The following is a 12,511-nucleotide window of genomic DNA, read 5'->3' as shown; positions in this document are numbered from 1 at the left end:
GTATTTAATTATTTTTTACATTGTTAAAAAAAAAAAAAACGGAAACATTAAAAAAAAATTTTTGGTAATATAATTTTTCTTGGTGTACTTATAGTTTATATTTTCACCTCACCAAAATAGTACAATAAAACGATGGTTCTCTATTTCTTTAGTATAGGCTAAGCCATTTGAAAAGCAATTTACAACCAGTTAGTTTCCATGAATATTTATTTAGAAACGAATGGAACTTTTTAATTGCAAATTGGTTTTTTACTGACTAAACCGAATTAACGAAATCAACTAAATTGCAATCATGTGGGTAGGGAAATAAAATTGGTTTGTAGCAAGTTGCAAATTAGTTTACAACCTAAAAACCAGGTGTCTGAGCCCCTAATTTTCAAACGACCTAATTTTCATAATCGATCAAATCTAGTGGTAGCTTCTATGTTTTTTAGCTTGTATTTTGTCCTCAGTCTTAATCAGAATTCTGTTTTTTTTTTATATCTTAAAACAGAAAGGAGTGATAGGGGTTAAATCGATTCAAATCAAAATTTTGATCTGATAAAATACTGAATTTGTTTTACGCACAAATTACTTATAATCTTTTAAACGGTCAGTATATGCGATATAATCGAGCTTTAATTATTGAACGCACATTAAATTCCATTTTTTGTGGAAAAGTTTATGCATTTTTCAGAGACATTTTCATTGCGAGTAATCAATATCTTTGTGAATTTGCGAATTTTTAATTTGAATGAGAATAATTAATATTATTTTTATATAGCATTAAGCGTTTTCTAGAAACAAATATATAATTTCAAATATTGTAATATTTGTTTTCGTAAACATACGTTTCCTATAATTGAGGTGAAATAGTAATTCCACCAAAGGTAAAAGTTTGCCTTATGTTAAAAATATCGTCTTAGGGTAATTCTAGTACGATACCAATATTCGAAACACATAGACAGTGGTAATTTTAAAATATACAATTAAGAAATCACTAAATTTTATTTCCTGTCTCCCTATTACGTGTCCAAAAAAAAAACACGACGATTTTTTAATTACTGGGATCTAGAGTTAGTAAAAATTTTCTTAAGCATTATCTACGACAATTTCTTACCTCTTGTTTGCAAGGTTATTTGCTCAATGATTCTGCTTAAAAGACCGTCGTATCTCGTGCTATTACAAAATGGAGAATTGTTATGGTAATTAGTATAACTCAGATTTGCTTGCCAAATAAAATGGTTTGATATCAAAACACCAAATTAAATGATCGATATATATCTTAATCTAGACTTGTTGATCGAAGCGCCGTGGAAACAAGATTTTAGATAGATACTATCAAGAATATTAAAAAAAGTTTCTCGAAAGATTGATTATGCAAGATTATATTGTATTTACTGACTCGAGTCATTTTCTACAGTGTAATTTTTTAAAGATATTTCCACCCTTAGTTTTCGAAAACGAAATGGAAACTCATAAAGATATATGGGCCCAATTTTTTTAACTATCGAGAATGAAAATATTTAGTTTTTGTTTTTATACGGGAGTGGCTTTATGGTCAAACATCGCTCCAATTTGTTTTTTTTTTCATTCCCTTTTCGAAAAATATGATTGGAAATTTAAAAAAAAAATCACCTTGTATAATAGAATTTATACGTTTGTTTAAATACTTTTCCTAAACTCTCATGCTCGATCATTTGCATTAATGAAAAACTAAAATATTTTATAAGACTACAGCCTAATTAATCAATTTTTCTTTTGGTAATATTCAAAGAAAATAAGTGTTTTTTAAATTTATAAGCATTGTATAATATTGTACATAGTACTTAAAAACTATAATATTATTTGGGTAAACTATTTAGAATCAAAAAATGGGAAGGCTCAACATCATCATCAGCCATTTTGTATTTCATTTTCATGAAAATAATAAAATTTTTTGAAAGAAAATTAGTATGATCGTGTTCGAAATGTGATTTACGGATCAAAAAATAAATTAAATAAAATAAAATCAATTATAAATGTGTCAATGTTGAGTTATTTCATTTTAAAGGCAAACATTCGTTTTATCAAGAATTAATCTTAAACCGTAAGCATTGTGTATCAAAAAATTTTGATTGAAACAAAAAACACCAAATTTTGGGGGTAATTCTGTCACAAAATCTTAAAAAAATGTGAACAGGAAGCTATTAAATTTTGTTTGCAATGTTCGATTTGAAACAAACCAAGCAAAATAGAGAAGTTGCATTGAAAGAATAAACAGATAAATGAAAGAATTCATCTAAATTTATATTCAAACAATATTTTTTTTAAATAAAAAAAATCATTTGTGATTGGTTGTGACGTTTTCATATCCTTTTAAGCTGGGAGCCAATCGGAATCACGTTAAATTCTAATTTTTCGGCTTGTTTCTATGTAAAATTATGTTTTAATATATTGAAAACAAGTTGAAAGACAAACCATTCATCATTCTGCACGTTATTTTATCATCTTATCTCCGTGCGGTGGTGTTACTCAAGTGATAAGTTGACGTCACTGGCGTTTGAACAGTTTAGAAAAACTATATTAATTGTATAATTGCATGAAAAATCAATTGAAAAAACAGTTTTTAAAAATTTTTCTTAGTCATTTTTAGTAAACTTTCGAAAAATAATAAAATTAAAAAACATGTAACTTCTCTATTACTTTAGTGCACTTTATTTTAGTCTCGGATTGAGACAAACATAGCAACGGGTATTACGAAGAGAATATCAGTTTTCTCGGTGACGAAATATAAGAAGTATGTAACTTTAAAAACGTGATACTGGATACATTTACCTAGAGTTTCTAAATAAAACCAAAAAATATGCCACGTTAAATTATTTAAGTAACATAAAACAATTTCCAACGAAGTACAATAAGAAACGATTTGTTATTGACACAAAACGATTTTCTTGTAGAAAATACTGGCATTTTAACGGCTATATCGTTATATGCCTTATAACGAAGTTTTAACCACCGTAGGTTTACACCGTAACATCTTTCTGGATATGTTTTTATGCCTAAGGAAGCCTTGTGCCAAAAAATAGTTATGAACGCGAAAGTAAAGGTCAAAAATTTTTATTCAGTGGAGTATGGAAGATGCGCCATCTTTTTATGATGCGTACATAACATATCAAACACGATCAAAAGACTTGAGTACATCTTAAATGTCTCAAGTATGTACATAAAAAAAAGATATCTAACAAAAACAAGACTGGATATTAAACATGTTAGAGAGAAAATAATATTTAATTCTTTGTGTTGTAACTTTAAAAATGATTTTGTCAACGAATGAAACCAACCCCATAGGGAAAATTTTTGTGGAACCAAAGAATCATCTTAAATAAAGGCTGATTGAAATTTAAAAAAAAATTGAATTATAATAATTATGCATCACATCAATGTTTAAATTTGTGTTGAAATTGAGTTTGCGCAGAATGCTTAGAGCCAACAAGTTTGGGTGCAAAATGCTTAGGGCCAACAGATATTAAATTTTTCAGAGCGGATCAAATTGCAATTTAAAATATAAAAAAAAAGTTTTTCTGTCATTTTAACTCATTGATGTTGCTACGGATTTCCAGTCACACTGCAATAATCATAAGAAGGTAAAATAAAGTTAAGAACTTTTCACTGCACGGGCAGAAAAGTGAAGTTGGATTAAAAATCTTTAAAAGGACGGAAAATATGAACGTTTAAAACTCGTAACTAAACAAAGAGGAAGATACTTTAAAAGTGACGTCATTATTGAGCATTTTTATGAAGATTACATAAAAAATTCTAAAACTTTTTCGTTTTTTAATCAATTTTAATTTATGTTTCAAATTTTTTTATGGTATCAAGGCTACTTTTACATTTTCATGGATAATGTGGAAAATTCGATATCAGTCATCTACCAAATTACCTCTAAACATAGACATCTCACATCGACAAAGGATTTTTAACACTGTATTTTGAAACTATCAAAATTCATTCTTCACATTTATTAAGATATAGAAACTCTCTGAGAATTGATGTCTACCCTTTTAGGGCTGGAGTAATCCAACATTTTAAGCGATTGCACTCGAAATAATTATTTTGCACCCATACTTACATCGGTGCTGTTTTTATTTTAATAAAAAGTATTTCTGATAAGTCGCTTTTTTTTTTGTAAAGTGGCATTTACACGATCAATATAAGTTGTTGTAGAAGTAGTGAAAGGTAATCAATATGATAGATATTGATTACCTTTTAACAGACATATTACCAAATATGTCTGTTGGCTTCGCCTATAGAAAAATACAATCAATATTGATGGATTAATTTGCTGAAAATCAAGATATTTTAATATTGACGATAAAAATTAAACTGTCTGAGTAAAATTGAAGGATTGTCTGTCTCAGGATTGACAATCTTATTTTGATGATATATTTCACTGATATACAAGTAAGTTATAACTTAACAGATTGTCAATATTTATTTATCATTATTGACAAACTTTTATTGACAATACATATTGATCGTGTATTCGATGTTTTAAATGAACTTTTGTCAATAGCTAGACATAATGTAGGTGTATTACGCCATAAGATAAAGAATGGAATGCACAGGGATGAAAAAAAGAAATACCAGGTGTCCCAATTTATGCAATCCAACTGAAAATTTTTTCATCGAGTAAAAGTTGTTTTACTTGGAGGTGAACACCCCTCACAGAAGCCGTAAATTTAACCTTGACTTGTAATATTCTTGAAAAATCAATTCATGCTCTGATCTAATAAGGGGTAAAGGAAAACTTTAAATTAAAAAGTTGTTCTTTATAAAATAGCACACAACTTTTGTTGGAAATATTAATAACTACGATAGAAAACGATATTAAAAATCTGTCCTATACTCTTAAGAAGGTACGTTTAATTCGCTCATTTTTTGGAAATAGTAACAGAACCAAATTTCAAATAACAGAATCCATCTTTTTTGTAATGGATTTCCGTTGAAATTATAAGGTTAACGAAAAAATGACTTAAAATTTTTTTAGCTGGATTGTTTAAAATGAGACACATGATATAAAAAGTGTATAGGAAACTGTTCGCGTCAACCATATTAAAGTTCTGCCCGAAATTCGGATCTAAGAATTTTGGACTGTTCAAATTTCTCATTTTACAATATAAGTGTGAAAATATGTCTGTTGGCTTCGCCTATAGAAAAATACAGAAAAGTGATGATTTTATAACACAAAATTGAATAATAAATTTTTTTTTCATTTGAAACAGTTTAAATGTTGATACAATAAAATATTTGAGGAATTTATTAGGAATATATTTAGAATATCTATATTTTTTGTATTTTTCATTTTATTAGTAGTAGATTTTAGTAAGTATATATTTAAAAAAAAATGGTGTTTACTGAAATAACACATCCGAGAAAACAGTATTTACAATAATTATCTACTATTATTATATACTAAAAAATATAATTGTGTTTTTTTTTTTGTTAATTATTTACAATATGAATACTTATATACAATTATTAGTGAATTGTTTTATTTATTTTACCTTTTAACTTTTATATATGGATGGTATAGGTAAGGATACAGATAGGAGACTAAATAAAATATGGTTCTCAAACATAGGAACTTTAAGAAAGTGTCACTGTGTGTTTTAAATAAATAGCTTGATTTTTTTTATATGAAGTTAGATTAAGTCCAATTCAATTCTGAGAATTTTAAGGGAGGTTGCCCGATTATTTAAATAAATAAATAAAAATTGGTCTAATGGGAAAACGGTATGGATGATATGTTTTCGTGCCAAATTTAAATTTCATGAATATTCCCTATTATTGTTATTTTCATAGCACGTCCTTAATTATAGCTCTATGTATGTAGTTGCCTAGGATACCATGTTCTATTTTAATTATTTCCACATTTGCCCATTTGATTCAGTCAATCTAGACGAAAAAAAGGCCGGACCTGGAAATAATTTCAATGGTGAATCTGAGGTTATAGATCGTTAGGGGGACATGTAAATAACTTTAAAAAAAAATTAAGAGAATTTTTCGTTCCGCTGTTTTTGAGAAAAAAAAAAAAAAAATTTCAAATAAAAAATGTAGAAGACATTGTCAGCTACATTTTATGTCATTGGAGCAACGTCATACGAGTTAAATTACAAAAAGTAGGTGGCGCTAAAGTATAAAAAAAAGGGTTTTTCACGATTTTCATTAAGAAAAAATGATTTTTTGTAAAAGTGTGATAAATTTGTAAAATGAGAAAGTTGTTTGATTCAAAATAAGCTTCAACTTTATTCTAACAATTTTTATGAAAAACTTTCCGTTTCCGAGCTATAGGCCAAAAATGCAACGCACCGTAGTAAACGGTTCTTTTGTCACTTTCGCCGGGCGAGTCGGCATAGTACGAACAAAGGACCGGATTCTAACATCTGCCTAACTGTCTATGAATAGTACATTTTTTAGTTCCTATGTGAGTATTGGAGAGTAAAGGTCTGAAAATTTTTCTCTCCAAAAATGAATATCTGTTTCGTGTGTAATAGAACTGTTGAAGTGGGTGAAAAAAGAACTGTGGATTCAAAAAGTCGGGAAAATTAATATGAGCTAGCATAATCAGAGATGATTTAACAATCGAAAAATTACTCAAGGATGAAAGCAAAACAATCGTTGTTCACATCAAGTGCCACGATACGTATGCTGATGGAGGTAATTCAAGGACTGCGTATGGTCGAAAAAGAATTTTTTCACCAAGGTATTTACTCATTTATTTATAAATGTAATAGATAGAATACACGTGCATTTTTGAAGTTTATAAAATATGAATGTTTATGAAAACAAAAACAAACGTTAACATAATTATAAATTTTTGAAGTTTATAAAATTCGATGTGTACTCTTCAGCAAGCTGTATTTCAAAAACGGTAAGTTTTACAAAAAAATTGTTTAAATAAAAGTTGAAGCTAATTTTGAGTAAAACAACTTTCTCATTTACACTTTTACAAAAAAATCATTTTTTCTTAATGAAAATCGTGAAAAACCCTTTTTTTGATACTTTAGCGCCACCTACTTTTTGTAATTTAACTCGTATGACGTTGCTCCAATGACATAAAATGTAGCTGACAATGTCTTCTACATTTTTTATTTGAAAATTTTTTTTTTTATTTTCTCAAAAACAGCAGAACGAAAAATTCTCTTAATTTTTTTTAAAGTTATTTACATGCCCCCCTAACGATCTATAACCTCAGATTCACCATTGAAATTTTTTCCAGTCAAAATGCCAGATTGATTGTACCAATTTCCAAGATGCCAGACTCAATTTTATTGTTTCTCGTTAGTTATGTGGCGGATATCCGTGTCCGCTCATATCCGTCATGTATATCCATCCGAAAATATGTCCGTATGAAGTGCTATGATCGACTATACGGTGTGTTCTCTTCTAAACAAATACCTAATTAATGATTATGTATAATTATATACAGTGTGATCATTTTAAATGTATCCACCCTTTATAACTCTTGACCTGATATGATTATTACTTCGAGTGATAACCTGTCGATTTAGATATCGAGGGGGAAGTTTAAAACTAGACTGATGCTTCTCCGGATAAAAAAATTAACTTGTATGTTTTAAGTAAGTATACTAGTATGTTATAGGTAAGCAACGAATTTGCACTTTTATTAATTAATTTTAAGTAATTAAAAAGGTATTAATTACGAAAATAATGGTTTAGTTGAAATGTCCAGCCAATAAAGTTACGGAAAAAAAATATTTTAACCTTTAAATTTCATGAATATTCCCCATTTAATAGTGAACATAACTATTAGGTTTTGGACAAAAGTATATCAGGTACTTTCGACTTAAAATTTTCCAAATAATTCGCTCTTAAACTATGGCCATCGAGTTACAGACAGCTTTTATACACATCATACAATTTACTGACGATATGGTCGTATACTTATCAAATAAATCATTAAATTGAGCTGGTAGCAACGTTATAAATGTTTTAGGAAAGTTAAAAGACATTCTGGTTGAACTTAAGTATTTCAACCACTAAAACTACCGCAGTCCTATTTTTAAATTAGAGTATCCAATTCCAAAATTTGTAAATTTGTTCGGAATCATCCTTGATCGGAAGCAAAAAAAAAGATCTTAAAAGAGAGCTTCCTTCTTTCTTAGCTTCCTTCTTCTCTTAGAAGAGAGTATTGGAATACTTTGAAAGTAATCGGATCTATGTGATGGGATAAAGATGCTTTCACCTTATTGACTTTTCATAACGCCCAGGAAGTTTTCGATTATGGAAGTTTGCTATCTTGCTCGAACAAATTTACCCTTAATGTACACTGTAGCTGGATTTGCTCTAATAAGAGAGAGATCAAATCTAGACTTGAAACTTTCGTATATAGAGATCTCTAGGTAAATTTGCTCTACAGTCTAGCTAGAGAACATGGAGTAAAAAAGTAGTTTCAATGTATTACATAAAAATCTCATAAACAATTCAAATACAAAATTTTGGAAGAACCAAATTCATGCAAGTTTCAGCTTCACGAATTTATATTGGAGAGTGATCATTGTCATGCGATGTTTGCGAGTGTATTTTTTATCTCAAATATCACATGAAAATGGTTGTTTTTCAGTATTACTCATCGATTTTATGTAACTCAACAACATTCCTATACAAGAAAATATCTCTAGAAAGGCGTAAAATTGTAAATAGGTAGGTACAAATTATTATTATTATTACATTCTTTTATTGTCTTTCGTTGTCTTCCACAACGCATCGACCTACTACAAAAACTTTATCTATATTATGATCATCACCTAAGTAAATAAATTTTTGAAATAATTCTTTCGTTGTAAAATCGCCTTCACATTTTAAATCAAGATCAATTGGATAGTCTTTACTGTTTAAATCGATGAGCAACGTATCAAATTCTTTGCCCACATTAAAATTCCCAACACGATCATCAATTCTTAAGCTAAAATTAAAACGAAATGTTAGTATAACTCTTTTTCAAAAGTAAGACAAAAAGCTAATTGCTCGTTCGTGAACCAAATTTACTTGCGAACCCAAATTAATATTTTGTTTGCGATAAGTTAATTTGTTGCACTCAAGGGGAAATCAGCTTTTTGTCATTGTGCGGAAAAAGAGAGAATTAATCCCGCATTCGCAAAAAAATATTTTTTACGAAATTCAGACGGATTGTCTTTTACACACTCGGCAAGCGGTAAAAGTATTCATTACGTTCCTGCTAAATCCGCACTTATGCATAATCGAGGTGGATTCAAATTGTGCAGAAAAATAATAGATGAACCAATCTTTAATCGAAGATTATGTGGTGGAATTTCAAGTATATCTTAGCTACAGCAACGCGTGGTCGGTTCTACTAGTATGCTATATAATTTGCACTCTCACGGGTAAACAATGATGTTTACGAAAAATTTTTGAAACTAAAGTTTTTTTTTTTTTTATAAGGAATATTTTTTACATTTAAACTTTTGTTCTATCTCTAAGGTTTACCCACTTGATACAAGGTTTACGCACGGTTTACCAACTTTGCAAGACCCACTTGATCTATGTAGCTCATTTACGAACTCGACCTCACTTTTTATGTCCTGAGCACGCTCTAATAATTTCAACTTGATATCTTTTTTCGTTTTTGAGCTATCGGTTTGACAGACGGACAGGCAGTCGAAAATGGACTAATTAGGTGATTTTATGAACACCTATACCAAGAACTAAAAAAACAATCCTTAAAAACGTATCGAAATAATACTGCGCTGGTTATACAAAATTTCATTACACTATTCTCTCTAATGTTTAATAATTCGTAACCCCCAATATTTATGTTTGTGATTGCCAGCTCCGATGGGTCTAGGTAGCGACTTCCCAATCACATTATCCTAACGTAATAGTAGTAGTAACAGAAGGAGAACTATTTTTATCCGAATGAATCTTATTTAAGTTTTTTAATTTATCATTATTGTTAATGGCTTTAATGGACAGTATGTATTTGTCAAAATATTAAAAAAGGGTAAAACTCTTAAGGTACAAATACACTGTAGCTAGATTTGATCTAATTAGAGTAAATTTTAATTTAGTTAGACTAACTCTAGCATGTAGAACTCTATAGATAGATTCGGTTTTTAGTTAAACTAGAGAACGAAAAGTAAAAAAGAAGTTTCAATTTACATATTAGTACGAAGGTCTTTAGCTGTTGCTAATCTGATAGAGTTGGATTAACAATAGCTAGGGATCTAAACACTTCTATGTAAATTGAAACTTCTTTTTTACCTTTCGTTATCTAGCTAAACTGAATAACAAATCTATCTAGAGGACTCAACATGCTAGTATACGGAATAGAGAAACTGCTCTACGAAATGTCAGGCGAGCTCTATACTAGCTCTAGATAGAGCAAGGTAGAGAAAAATGTAGGCTCAGTGAAAATAGTTCGCTGTAGTTTGCCAAATTAAAGCAAATCTTGCAGGAGCAAATTTGCTCTTAAGGTACATGTATATACACTATAGCTAGATTTGCTCTGATAAGACGGAGGCCAAGTCTAGATTAACCACTAATCTATATTAATGGATTGGGGACTGCTATCCTTTCAGCTTTGAGCGAAATGTGCCTGTTTGAAGCCATTTTGTTCAGGGTATCCGAAGTAACAATGGAGCGAAAATTTAAATGTGGTTCGTCCGCTGAAATGAATTGAAGGTTTCAAAATAATTTTCCCTTGTCGTAAATAATAATAAATCTTCATGTCAAGTGAAAAAAATCGAGATATGACTGAAAATGAGAAAATTTCTTGCTGATAAAAATGTAGGAGTATGATGAATGAGAATAGGAATTGAAGAACGTAATATTTAAATTGCTTTTAGTGTGTGCAGATTTTACATAGTGCTATTGCTGAGTATTTAAATCTGGTAAACAATAACAGTTACTTTCACGAAACTAAATGCGATTCTGAAAATATGGCGAGTGGCGTCCACACGAGTCGTCCTTTTTTTTGGCTTACACATGAGTCATCCACATTATACACAACCATCAAAAGTAATCATCGAGACAATTTCTATCGTTGTCGGGTGACTTTTTATTTCCACAAAAGTAACAATTTTTTTGCATTTTTGCGGCCTAAAACAAATTGTTTTATGGAGCGCGCACAACTTTGACTGTTGTCACTGTTTGTAAACAACCTTGCATACCCTTTATAAGATGGCTTCTAATCGGCACAGAGGTCGCTAGTGAGTCCCCAATTTATTAATATATATCAGTGAGACTAACTCTTTGATCATCTACTACTAGATAGGCCCATCTTGTACCAAGTGTGAACATTTTTCCTTCACAGAGAGGACAACAGACAAAGACAACACAATATTCAAACCTTAGATCATATATTTCAGAGACTATATCAGTCAACAAGAACATTCACTTTAATAGGCAACTTTTATGCCACTTTTATTTCACCTGAACAAGCATAGATGGCTTAATTATGAATAAAATCAAAAAAACGCCCACAGGTGTCACTAAAAATCAATATACTACTCAAAAAAACCTCCATAGATGTCGAGATCATTCACATTTTCTTTTCTTTTTATTATACTCAGTTATTTGAATCATGCTTCAACTTGTTTTTATTCAATATCAAGTCTATATCATTATCAATAAGTTTTCGATATTTTCTTGAAATATTGAATTTTCAATTTAATAATTGTGTAGTGTGTAACGCTACGGAGGAAAATGTACGTATGTTTTATTTTCCAAGAAACGAAAACAGGCAAGAACAAAAAAAAATTGCATTTCTAACCCAATTGAATGTCATTACTTTCAAATAATACTTCTTTTAACAAGATTATAAATCAAACACCGAATATATTTTTCTATACATATGTCGGTTAAAAATCGGCATATTGAGTTAAATATTTTTAGAGAACCTATCACTAGCCTGAATTATTTTTTAGGTTGATGTATGAACTACATTCAAAATATGAACTACATTGGACTACATTCAAAATAACCAATCTGTTGTTTGTTGAGAAACATCATGCAATTGAAATCAATTTACCTTGATGATACAATTTCGATTTTCAATTTGGTTAAACAAAAATCACATGATCACTATAATCTACAGGGCTTAGTTACGTTTTGCAGTAAAAAATTAAAGGTACTTTAAATTATTATCTTTTTTACTAAGAATATTGAAGAATAATGAACAACGAAGTAGCAAATTTTTTTAAAAGCTGTTGGTTAGACTTTAAAATTAATAAATTTAATTCTTTTGATTTAAATCGAAATTTTTATATTCAGACATCTAATAAATCTTTATTAAAAGATGTATTCCATCAGTTCTAAAGATGAAAATTTTCTAGATCGTGAACTTGTTTCTTTGAATTTTCTTAACCAATATGCATTTGCTATTGGAGAAAGTAACAAGATTATAAATTAAATAGCGAATATAATCTTTCGCTTAAATATAGACTATATTTTTAGAGTCTATTACTAACCTAAATTATTTTTTAGGTTGATATATCAACATGCTTGCCTC

At 29.3% G+C, this 12,511-nt stretch overlaps 1 long non-coding RNA gene across 1 annotated transcript; it reads left to right on the top strand.

Annotated features, from left to right (window-relative positions):
• The first annotated feature begins 11,589 nt into the window (after window positions 1-11,589).
• On the top strand, window positions 11,590-12,506 carry LOC123300982. Its single transcript, XR_006535422.1, has 3 exons — window positions 11,590-11,708; window positions 11,928-12,130; window positions 12,487-12,506. It is a non-coding gene; the product is annotated as an uncharacterized LOC123300982 (long non-coding RNA).
• The last annotated feature ends 5 nt before the right edge of the window (window positions 12,507-12,511 follow it).

Source organism: Chrysoperla carnea, chromosome 5, assembly GCF_905475395.1.
Source record: "Chrysoperla carnea chromosome 5, inChrCarn1.1, whole genome shotgun sequence".
Taxonomy (NCBI): domain Eukaryota; kingdom Metazoa; phylum Arthropoda; class Insecta; order Neuroptera; family Chrysopidae; genus Chrysoperla; species Chrysoperla carnea.
This window is presented reverse-complemented; position numbering and strand designations above follow the sequence as displayed.